Raw genomic sequence first — 11,544 nt, 5'->3', positions numbered from 1 at the left:
TGCAGTTCCCGGTGCTGGGGGCGGGCGGGTCCCGCAGAGCCGCAGGAGGGCTGGGGGTGATGGCAGCGCTGTCCCAGGGGGAGAGAGAGATGGAGAGAGAGCTCTCCGCTCACGGTGTGGGTCCTGATGCTCAGCAGAGTGCTGGATGGTGGTAGTTCACAGCGAGAAGGGAGCAGGGCAGGGTCTGACAGCAGTGAGGATGGCTTCTAGCGCTGGGATGGCAGGGATGGGGGAGAGGCAGAGATCGTCCTTCTCGTGCCAACTCCGCAGGGAAAATGGGGCCGAGCCAGAGCCTTCCGACTGCTCTTCTGGATGTTTGAATCTCGCAGGGGTTTCCCTCTTCTCTCCCCTCCCCCTTGTCACCAGCGCCCAGTCAACAGGTATCTTAACATGACAATGGGGAAAATTCCACAGAGGGAAAAGGGAAAGAACCAACCCCCAACAGGAGCATATACTTTATATAACATAATAGATAACAGCTTCTGAAATAAATATTGTGGTATGACTGGGAGCAGAGGTGTTTTAGTCTTTTTTGCTGACTATGATGTGCCAGGCTATCTCTCTGCATACCAGGATGGATCAATGCTGAGAGGAGTGTCTCTTTTTGCCAATTAATTATACTTTTTTTCCAATTCTGAGCAGAACATCAAGTTAGGCCTGAAAACACATACACACACAAAGGAGTCAAATAAAGTTGTATTTTAAAAACAGGATTTTCAATTTTCTTGAAAATAATGCAGCTGTTAAAATCATGGCCTTAGATTTCAGGTGGCTCATTGTTTTCAGCATGTCATTACTGAAAAAAAAATATAACTTGAATGGTGAACAGAGATGACTGATGTACTCACTGTTTAATTTCCCTTGTTTCATTTTGTTTTGTTTTTAGATTGAGAAAATCTGGTGATTGAGCTGAATTGATGGAGTGCAGTCAAAAAGCTGAGTGTAAAGGATTTTTCTGTGCCTAATGAGCTAGAAATAGCTGCTTTAAAAAAAGTAGCTTTGCCTATTTTAAGTTCTTTATACAGAATAACTGCTTTACACTGTTTGAATTAAATTATCACAATCACAGAGATGGTTTGGAAAGATCTATTATTATTTTGTTGTGAGCCAGACAGTTTTCTAAGGGTTAAAATAGTGACATGCCTACTAGTGTTGTAGGAGAACCAGAGCTGCTCTTTGGCCTTGATAGCACAGAATCTGTACTTGAGCCTTCTCTAACAGGACAAATTTGCTCTATCATGCTGCGTGTGCCTCCATTTTTCTCCCTCCATTTCAAAAAAAGAGGTGAATACTGTCTGTTGGTGACAATTTCAGGCTATAAAAGAGCCTAACTTTTGGTACTAAATTTATAACATGAACCTGTTAACATGTGTGAACTTCCCCACATACCTACGCAGAGTCACTCACACACAAACACTGTGTCTGGCTGCACAATGTGTACTGTGCGATGGTTTATGTAATGGTGTAGCTGCAATTCTTGGCAACCACAGGGCTGCTGATGGCAGGCAGCATGTGTTCAGCATCTCTCCTCTGCCTGCTGGAAGCACACACAAGTTCAGCTTGTCTGGCTGGTTCCCTAAAAGCCCTTTGACACTATTTCACTGCTGCAATACTGGAAGTTCTCACTGCTGCAATACAGGAAGCTCTCACTTCTGCTGCAGTGTGTCTCTGTGGGTTACCTGCCACTACTGTGACACACCATCTACCAGCTCCCCTCACGGGCCAAACGCTTTATGTGCTGCACCATACAGTGCTCAGAGGTCAGGTTTTGATATTACAAACATTAGGGCAGAGGCTGTGAGAGGGTGTTATGCCCCCTACTCCAAATGTATATTGCATCCCAGAAAGCTTTTGTTACCTTGTGTGTAATGAAGAAGGTCCTATATCATTGCCCAGAGTGAAAAAAGGGGTGTTGAGATTGTGCTTGGAAGGTCTGGAAGGGTTAAGGAGAACACTGGAGAGCCTGCAGGCCCATACTAACTGCCACCAGGATTTTTTGGAACCGCTTCAGCCCATGAAAAATTCTTCTATATATTAACTATTTGCAGGAATACATATTTTTAAATAGTAATTTAAGACAAAAAAGCCCCCTGATCTTACACACATTAAAGATTTTCTTTTGAAGTTTTTTGTATTTATTTTAATGAGGTTTCTTTTGTGACAAACTAAGTCTCTTCTGAGAAGCTGAGGTAGAAATAACATGAAGTTGCTGTTGTACTGAAGGCTGTTTAGAGAGCCAGTGGATGCTGTCCACTACCTGTCAAATACACACTTCCCAACACTGCAGATAATAAGTGCAACCTCCAGCAAAGGCCTCAGCAGAGACCTTGCTGTAAACGTGTCTGAAGACCAGGATATTCCTCAGACAGCAGTTTTGATGCAGACTGGCTAATGAATGTTGGGAAGCTCTTCTACAATACTCTCCTCTGGATCTGAGAGTAGGAGCATCACATTTTCACAGCTGTCAGGACTGCATTTTTTAAAAAAAAAGCATTAGTCTATTTTCAGCATTTTAACAGAGAAAGGAAGGTCCCCATGCATTTCACGCTCCTCTGCACAGCACCAGGGAAGGGCTCCTTTGCTGGTGTGCCTGGCTGCAGATCCACTGGCACCCAGCCCATCAGAAACAGGGCTGTTTGAAATTGATGGGATCGCTGTCTTGTTTTTCTTTTGCCTTTATGAAAATCATAAACAACCCATCAGTGCTAAAGCCTGAATATGAACAAAAACAAACTCTTCCACATTTAGGTGTCTGTTGAAGGTCACACAAAAAGGTGATTTCTTAAAAATTCCTTTTTGGATTCATCAATTTCCATTCTGTTGAAAACTAACAGTTTGTATGTACATGAGGGAAGAAATAATCCCAGAAGACAAATGATTAATGGAAAGTTTTATCCAAAACTATACCAAGTACAGTATGTATCATCTTCATGGCCGAATTCTGAATGCACAGAGTAAAGATGGGACATCTGGAGTATGTTTTCTATTTTCACTTGGTATCAGGACTAAAAAATAAGGGCGAAGGACAGAAGTCTATAACAGAATAGAGGAAAAGTCCAAATTAAGTAGCACGACTATGCCCTAAGAGCAGCAGAGATTAACTAGTACAAAAAGGCATTTTTTCTTTTTAGGAATAAAATCTCTGAAGCACCAATACTTTAGAAAGGTGAAGGACAATAATGTTTAATAATGCTGATGTTTGAAAAATCCAGAGTTGATGGGTCAGATGGAACATTGGAAGAATGAACAGCTCTCAGTGACTAAACAACGAGGTGGAAGAACAAAACTTAGAAAAAAATTGGCAAACAAGCAAATCCTTAGATTGAAGGACACACTGTGAGAAGTATAAAAATAACTTCCTCCTGAATAAGTAAACAGATACTGTTAGGATTATTTCTAAATGTAACAGAAAGTAATTGTATTACTAAATTATTTCTGAAAGTAATTATTTCTAAAAGCACAGAAGACGAGAAGGACACCAAAATTAAGATAATGACTTCTCTGTTCATCTAATGGTATCAAAGCCCATAATCAAGCTTCTTTTACCTAAAGAAATTACCTGCCTTTGTAGTACATCCATGGGGACAATGTTGATTAACATTCAGTGACCTTGTGACATAATTAATTTTTTGGCGTATATGGATATTAGAAAGAAGTAAAAGGTATCTATCTAGTATTGCTGACTACCTTACTTGGCAATACCAGTGTTTCCCCCTCCATGCAAGTTTGCACTTTACCTCTCCAGCCGTGGATAAAGCCTAACACAGCCAAATCAGACTTGTAGCTGCTGTGTGAAGAAGCAGAGCAGGGTCCATACAGAAGTAGCAAAAGTAGCATTGTATTCAGGGGGTGCTTCCACAAGGGAACATGCATAAGAGTAAAAAGAACCATGTAGCTCCTATAAGGCACTGGAAACTAAAAGAGGGTTAGGATTAGTTTCCTCTATGGAAAGCCTTGCTTGCCATAAAATTCATCAAAATATTTATCCCACTGCATAGTAGAGGTGCATTTCTTCTTCCACTTTTCTTTAAACACCCATAATGCCATGCAACAATAAGTCTTCTGAATTCTCCTGCATTTCAATGCACTTTCATAAGTACAGAGCTTTCCAAGAACAGACTGATACTAAAGCTGAATAGGATAAAGATGCTGCACAACCAACACACAGTATGAAATTAAAGATGTCATAAGTTCCAAGAAAAAAGCAGCACTGCAACCCAGGAGATGAGGCTTATACAGGAATGTTTCTAAGGAATCCTTTCTTAGGCTTCCCTAAATCTCAACAATGTGTATCTATTTAAATCTCACTTCATTCTCAGATTCACTGGAGAACAGAAGTCAAGGCTGCAAAGAATGTGAAAACTATTGGATATGTTTAATTTTACTTGCTATTCAGGGAGAGAATTTAGTTTAACACAACCAGAGTCATGAACAAACTCTGTACTTCATGTTAGGTGCTCCTTGACAACTACATACATACATACATTACACCACCACAAAAAAAGATCAAAACCTTTGACAGCACAGTCAGTATCCTTCAGCATATTGAAAAAAACTGACAATAATCATACAGCCAAAAGATTTACTTCAGATTTCTGAGGTATCCTAGTAAATCTACCCATTCTTACATGCTGGATAAAAAGTCCAGGCGGGCTTGTACCTCCTGCTGGGGCACAGTAAAGAAGGATACTAAAGGACACAGAAGTGTTAGAGTTATAGGCTTACCAGTGCTGCCATTCACCTTCTGTTTTTCTGTATTCATTCTCTGGGGTGGCAGGCCTCAACTTTCACCTGTCTGGAAGAAAAATTTCATGGTCTTTCTGCTCTGACGGGGGGATTTTAACTCATTTGACTTCTGTGTCAAAACTATTTATCTAAACTAAATCGACTTGGTTCCCTCTGTAGTTGGTAGAGAAAAATAAAGGATGTGGATGACAGGACACCTATACTTGGTGCCATCAGTACTGTATGAGTTACTCATTAGATGTCAGTCTTTTTGCATAGTGGGAGTCAGTCTTAAAAATAAATGTTATTTATTTTAGCTATAAATATTGTCTAACAGAAAATAATGTCCACGTAATCAGCAAACTGTCCATATGTATTTCTATCACATAACTTTAACTCAGGCAGGCCTAATTTATTCAGCCACCACAAGTGACGCCTGGCCTCTTTCAGGTGCTGTGGACCATGAATGCTTCTCTTTTTCTGTCTCTCATGTCTCTCTTAATCCCACCTGCTATTTTTGTTACTCTACATTCACATTTCATTTCTTGTCCTTTTATTTTGCTGGAGAGAGAACCAAAAATATAAGAGCCCCCATCAATAACCATTAGCCATCTAACACTAATCTAATGAGTTAGCTGCTTGGTGAATTTCTTCTTTTTTTCCTGGACAGATTTTATTAGAAGTCAAACAAACACTACTCTACAAAATACAGAAAATACCAAAGACACGTAGTATATATTCATAGTACATGAACAATAAAGCAATGCAGAGTACTCAGATTCTATCATAAGGCAGTTCCAAATCTGTCACTGAAATAATAAATTCCAGGGTTGTTAAGACCTTGTGGATTTTACCCCAGCAGCTGCCTGGCTGTCAGCTGCCTGCTGAAACCATAGTAAATGCCCCTGTAAACAGTCAGTCTCCTCTGTTAATTATCTCTTTTTCTTGTTTCTGGTATTTAAAGGATACTGAGTTTAAAGTGAAAATGTTATCTTATTTTTATAAGAATGTATGCATGTTTGATGCAAATTATCAGTAATGGAGACTAGCAAACAAATATTCAAAGTAATCTATAACCTCTTCAGATTCCCACTGCAAAAGCAATCTTTTTCTTGTAAAAGTCAATACCTTCATTAGAAAGAAAACTCACTCTGAGTTTTTTATGAGCAAGTAAAATAAAATGCAGTCACACATTGATGGTAAAACGTTTATCAGAATTATATGTGTGAAATAAATACTTTTTAGCAAATGACATAGTAAAAGCAACCTCAGAATTTATGCACAGAACTAGTGACTACAGATTTTTGCATTCTGTGACTTTTTTTAAATTAGTGTTTTTGCAATTATTGCAATAAAATTTATGCTTGCAAATGCACCAGACTGTTTTAATACTAAATTTCACAGAGTGACCACATTTACCAAATGTGCACAAATATGCAAAGCATGCCTATAAAACATTGCTGTTATCTCTTGGATTTTTAAGCCAGAGCAGTCAGCTTCCATACAGGGCTCACACCTATTTCAAAGGACACAACCTCATTCTTATACAGTACACCGTGAATTTAAAGCAAATTTGCATTTAATCTTCAACCTTTGATACAGCACCACAGTAAAAAGTGAAAATGGAAACTTAAACCTCCACAAACTTAGGGAAAATTCTGAGGGGGTCTCATATTATGTGACATGAATACCTCAGATTGCTATTGTAAAGTAATGCATGATTATCTACCCTCCTTTAGATATTTCTCCATGAACAATTATCCCTTAGGATTATGGCAGCTATCTTGAAGGTGCCATACATATTGCTGCACCAAAAAAGACAGAAATTCCAGGTGCCCACACTGAATTCTCTGGTTTCTAAGTGTCCATACCTGGACATACACATACCTGTCCATACCTTACGCGAGAGAGCTCACTGTCAGCATGCTTCATTTTGAAAAACTGCACCATATTTCATTCTTCTTAGATCTGTGTTCATGCATTTGTGCACATTAATATCCTTGTTATTATATCCTTCTGCACAAGAATACATTACTTCTCTTCTAGAATGGTGAGCAAAAGAGAAGCAATGTGCTGACAAGAGTTTAAACCAGGAAAAGTTAAGGAAGGAGAAACTAATGAATAGAAGTGGCTTGTCAGGGGAGCATTTTAAGGATGACACCTGAAGCAATTCAGAGGCATGACCCCCATCCCATGTAGACCAAGTAGACCAATTCAAGCTCCGTGTTATAACCTGCTATTAAATTAATGTAGCTAAACTTTAATTGCTAAATGTATGTAGTCCCAGAGCTAGCCAAGGAAGTAAATTTGGTCCAGGTGTATATAAAACACTCTAAGGATTATCATTAGCATTGATTTCTATTGTTATGTACATATTACAAGGGCCCTGTAGAACTATCTGCTGCATGTCTCTCAAACTATGATAAATGAGATTTGTACCAGCCCAAAAATGTTTGACTTTCTTAGCTACAAAAATTATAAACTGAACTTCAACAGTACCAGTGGCACAGCAAAATCCTCTGATAGCCACCGTCCATTACTTCTGTATGGAAAGACTTAAAATTATAAAACAAAGAAACAGCACACAGTATAAATCTCCAGATACTGAAACTTAACGTTCCAGGTCTGCCTGGATAAAAACCCAGACAGCAGCAGCTTTCAATGTCATAACAAAACATCCATTGTACATGCTGTGAACCAATCACTTCAGTTTTTCATGATCTAGATTGCACATCAGCAGTGACATTTGACTTGAAACTAGAAACACCATGGAAGTCTAATCAAAATTGTTGCAGGTGTTTCAAAATGTCTAGTAAAAATATTTGAGTGAGTACACACCCAGCAAACAGTTAGCTAACTGTCATATTAGAATTAATCACTGCAGTGATTCTTTTAGGCAAAAGTATCCATAACTTCCATTAAATTTTATCTCTCAAGTTACTCATATTAAACACCTTTCATTTATGTTATGAAGACCACAATTGATGAAGTATATGCTCAAACATGTTATTGCATTTTTGATGGGAAATAACCCACTGCAGTTGCTGTGGGAAACAATCAGGCAGATTCAAAGCTCATTTCATGGCATTTAAAATGTTTATTGCTTCAGTCTCATTGTTTCACACCTTAATTCACATGACTTTTATGACCTCTCCATCTAAGTGTTTCAACAGAGAGATTACAATTTGTGGAAAACACCCCTTTTATGCATTTGACTTACCCTGCCCAGAGATTGAAGGGATATTTTTCTCCAGCTGAATTCCATTCAACTTTTCTCAGCTGATTTTCATTTTCAACTGTTCTTTTCAACTTCCATTTTCAACTTTTCTTTATTAGCATTGAAAGACGTCTGCATAAACTTTTGAAAACACTCAAGTTCTAAAGTGCTACAGTAAAAATTCACCTCAGATCAAGAGGAAAATAGGCATCCAGAATATAAAAATTAGATTCATACCAATGCTTCATGCACGCAATATCTAGGCTATTTAATTAATAATCTGTAGGACAACTCAGCATGCTTTACACTGATCATGCCACATCAGTCACAACGACCTTCAGGAGACTGAAGTTAGGATACAAAGGCAGAACAGATATAATTTTCAGTAAATTTGTTACTTTTCTCATTTGTCAGATTATTCCCATTTTTGAACTGGTACTGGAGATTAAGAATGTGGGACAAGCTATACACTATAGTAGTCCTTCCTATTACAGGTGTTTGAGGAGGTAACTAATTAACCAGGTTCACCCACAGAGTAATCCGGGAAATCCATAATGGTAGTGACAGCACCTCCCAGGAAAAAGGGCAATTATGTTGTGGTTTCCTCCTCTTCAGTAGTTCTCCTTAGAATCTAATAACATTTCCTTAACAATTTTATCTTCTGGAGTTGGCTGGGAGAAGGAATAAATCAGAGGATCTTATTGCTAGCTGTGCCATACATTCTCCAAATGTCTTCTTTTGCAGAGCAAAGGCTCTCAGGAAATTGCTAGAGCTTTACACTCTTGCCATTTAGAGACAGAAATTTGCCATTGTGAAGGAGTCACCACACTGGCTTGAATTTACCTTTGCACTTGCGTAGTCTCACACACAACAATAACTGTATAGTAGGTTTCTAGTTCAGGGTCAATATGTGCTATGCATTGCAGTGCTTCCCAAAAGCACCCTCTTCTTCAACAGAGTGTCCAAGAAAATCACCTTTTCAAACATTAGGGCTGGTACATACACAATCAGGCTCTAAGTTTGAAAAACTACTAAAGAAACTTTTTTAAAAACCCTGTATGACCAATTTTTTAAAAATGCATTTCCCTCTGTCTGTAAGATGGATACTTACATTCCTTCATTCACAGTATTAGAGAACAGTACACTGAGGTGCCATGGAAGCTACGAATTGAATTATTCATCTGTTAGCAGGAACAACATGCAGAAGAAAGAACAAGTTGAAAAATCCTATAGGTAGGCTAAAAGAAAATGTATTCCCACAGAAAAAGAACTAGAAAAAGTTTCATGTCGAAAATATTCCATCAAATGCACTGGTATAACTTCCAGCACGTAAAGTCAAGCTATATAGCCAGAAGCCTTTGATATCTTCTCATAGTTTTCAGCCACAATTCAAAACTTTATTCCATCAACCAGAAGAGGTGGGATTTTTTCTTCACTGCTCTCTGACATTTTTTCCTACATGTCACAAACTGACAAATGGCACGCTTTGCTAGGAGCATGTTTCTTCACTGAACTTATTGAATCTATTTCAATACAGCAAGTCAGTACTTTTTAGCTTTAAGGTATGAATTTGTCACCTTGAAAGAGCCTCCTCGCAGTGATGGATGTTTATTTCCTTACTGGTCACTCCAGGGTGCTGCATGCTTTTGCACTAATGTTTGGAACAAACCTACCTACTGATGCATATTCCCTCTAATAACAAACACCTGCATTTTTTCTCATTCAGTGCAACAGTGCATATACTGCAACCTGTTAGAATACTCACTCTGTGAACAAACTGACCTCTAAAGTTCCAGAAATTATGTTTTTAAAAAAGCCTGAAACAATAAAAAAACCTCTTAAAATATTAAAGTATATTTATGGTGAATGTATCTCTTGCAATTTGGTTGACAGACTGTGATCTTTTGCATAATGGATACACCGAACATTCTGGATTATGCTTTACCTATTTTTTCAATGGTAGCAGCCCTTTGAGTCCATAAAGGGACTGAGAGGAACGCTCAGTTTGTACCTCAGTATTACATAACCAAGCACCACCAGCAGACCTGTTAAAGCTTATGCACTCAGCGAGCATCTGGGAAACATCTCCACCAAGGTACCTGCAGCTGAGAACATAATCACAGCTTGTATCCTGTTCCAGGTTCCCATCTGTCAGATCCATCTGGACTCTGATCCATTACGCACTGATTATCTGCATCTGGTACATGAAAACAGGATGGGAACAAATGCAAAGCACTACACTGGAGCTAAAGAAGGTGACAAGTGAACCACCATGATTAAAGGTTCATATGCAGTGGCAGGAATACACTCATCCTATCTATGGACCATATGGATCCATCCCATATATGGGGTTACATACAGAGACAGAACTGAGTGCTGCCTTGCACCATGGAAACAACCAAGAAAACTTATATTAAAAGTAGTATTTAAACCATACTTTAAGTTGGCATAAACCAATAAAAATATTTTAAAAAGCAAGCCTGACCTCTTCTTACCTATTTTTGCGTTCCTGTTGTTATCTATTGCCCTGAGCTAACACAAACATCTGTGAGGTTGCCTGCTGAACTGGGATATGAAATATATCTGGATTCAAAATAGTCTGTTCCTTTTCAGGTTAATTTCAATCTAATTAAATTCTGAATATAATTCAGTACATAATTCACCACAAAGCAATGCAAATACTTACACTGTCAAAGAAAGTAAGAAACATAGGTAGGACCAGGAAGGATTGCATCTTCTAGCAATAGTTCTGTCTTACTCTAGCTTAAAGTGATCACAGCCTAATTAACACTGTGCTGTTTCAAAGCTCATCAAGACGATTTAAGAAGACAGTCACAGCCACCATGAGCAACAGTCCTTCTCATCACCCACATTCCCCACTCTCTTTCTTGTGTAAGATTTACTGAATATGCATGTAAGTCAGATCAATTCACTGATCCCACTGAACACTAACTTTCTTATAAAACTGATTTTTGGCTGAACCCCAGGTGAACTAACTGAAGGCACAGTTACAGAACTGCACCAACACAAGAAAGTGGATGGGAGCACACATAGGTGAAAGTTTCCTTTGGAGGCAGAACAGATGAAAATCATCAGCTTTTTCTAAGCATGAAATGGCATTTTTACTCCTCATTTGACTTTTAAGCAAAGGCTTCTACCCCCATCTTATCAGCATTTTCAAACAAGCACTACATACAATTGTGGTATGTAAAGCCAGCAGAAGCAAGTGCTAATTGTTCTCTCTCACATGGAAGGTTCTCTACAGTTTTTTACTAAACAAATATCTAACACTTACTCAAAACAGTTTAAATATATGAAACAATATAAATAGCTTCTGGAATATTCCAATTAACTGGCAAATATAAATGTACTAGACAGTAATTTTTGCGGTGTTTATCAAATACACTTTTTTCTCTTTTGCTGTTCTATGTTTAAATGTTAAGGCTCCAAGAAAACAGCGATGGTTTTGTGCTTTAGGGCACACATACTATATGCTACTTTTAGGCTGGACAGAAAACATTTCTCAGGTTTGATGGACAACTATGATATCTCGTACATCATGTTGCCAGCAAGCTTAGCAGTTTGAGCAGTAAAAACAATTA

Source organism: Cinclus cinclus, chromosome 1, assembly GCF_963662255.1.
Source record: "Cinclus cinclus chromosome 1, bCinCin1.1, whole genome shotgun sequence".
Classification (NCBI taxonomy): Eukaryota; Metazoa; Chordata; class Aves; order Passeriformes; family Cinclidae; genus Cinclus; species Cinclus cinclus.
Note: the sequence above shows the minus strand (reverse complement) of the source record.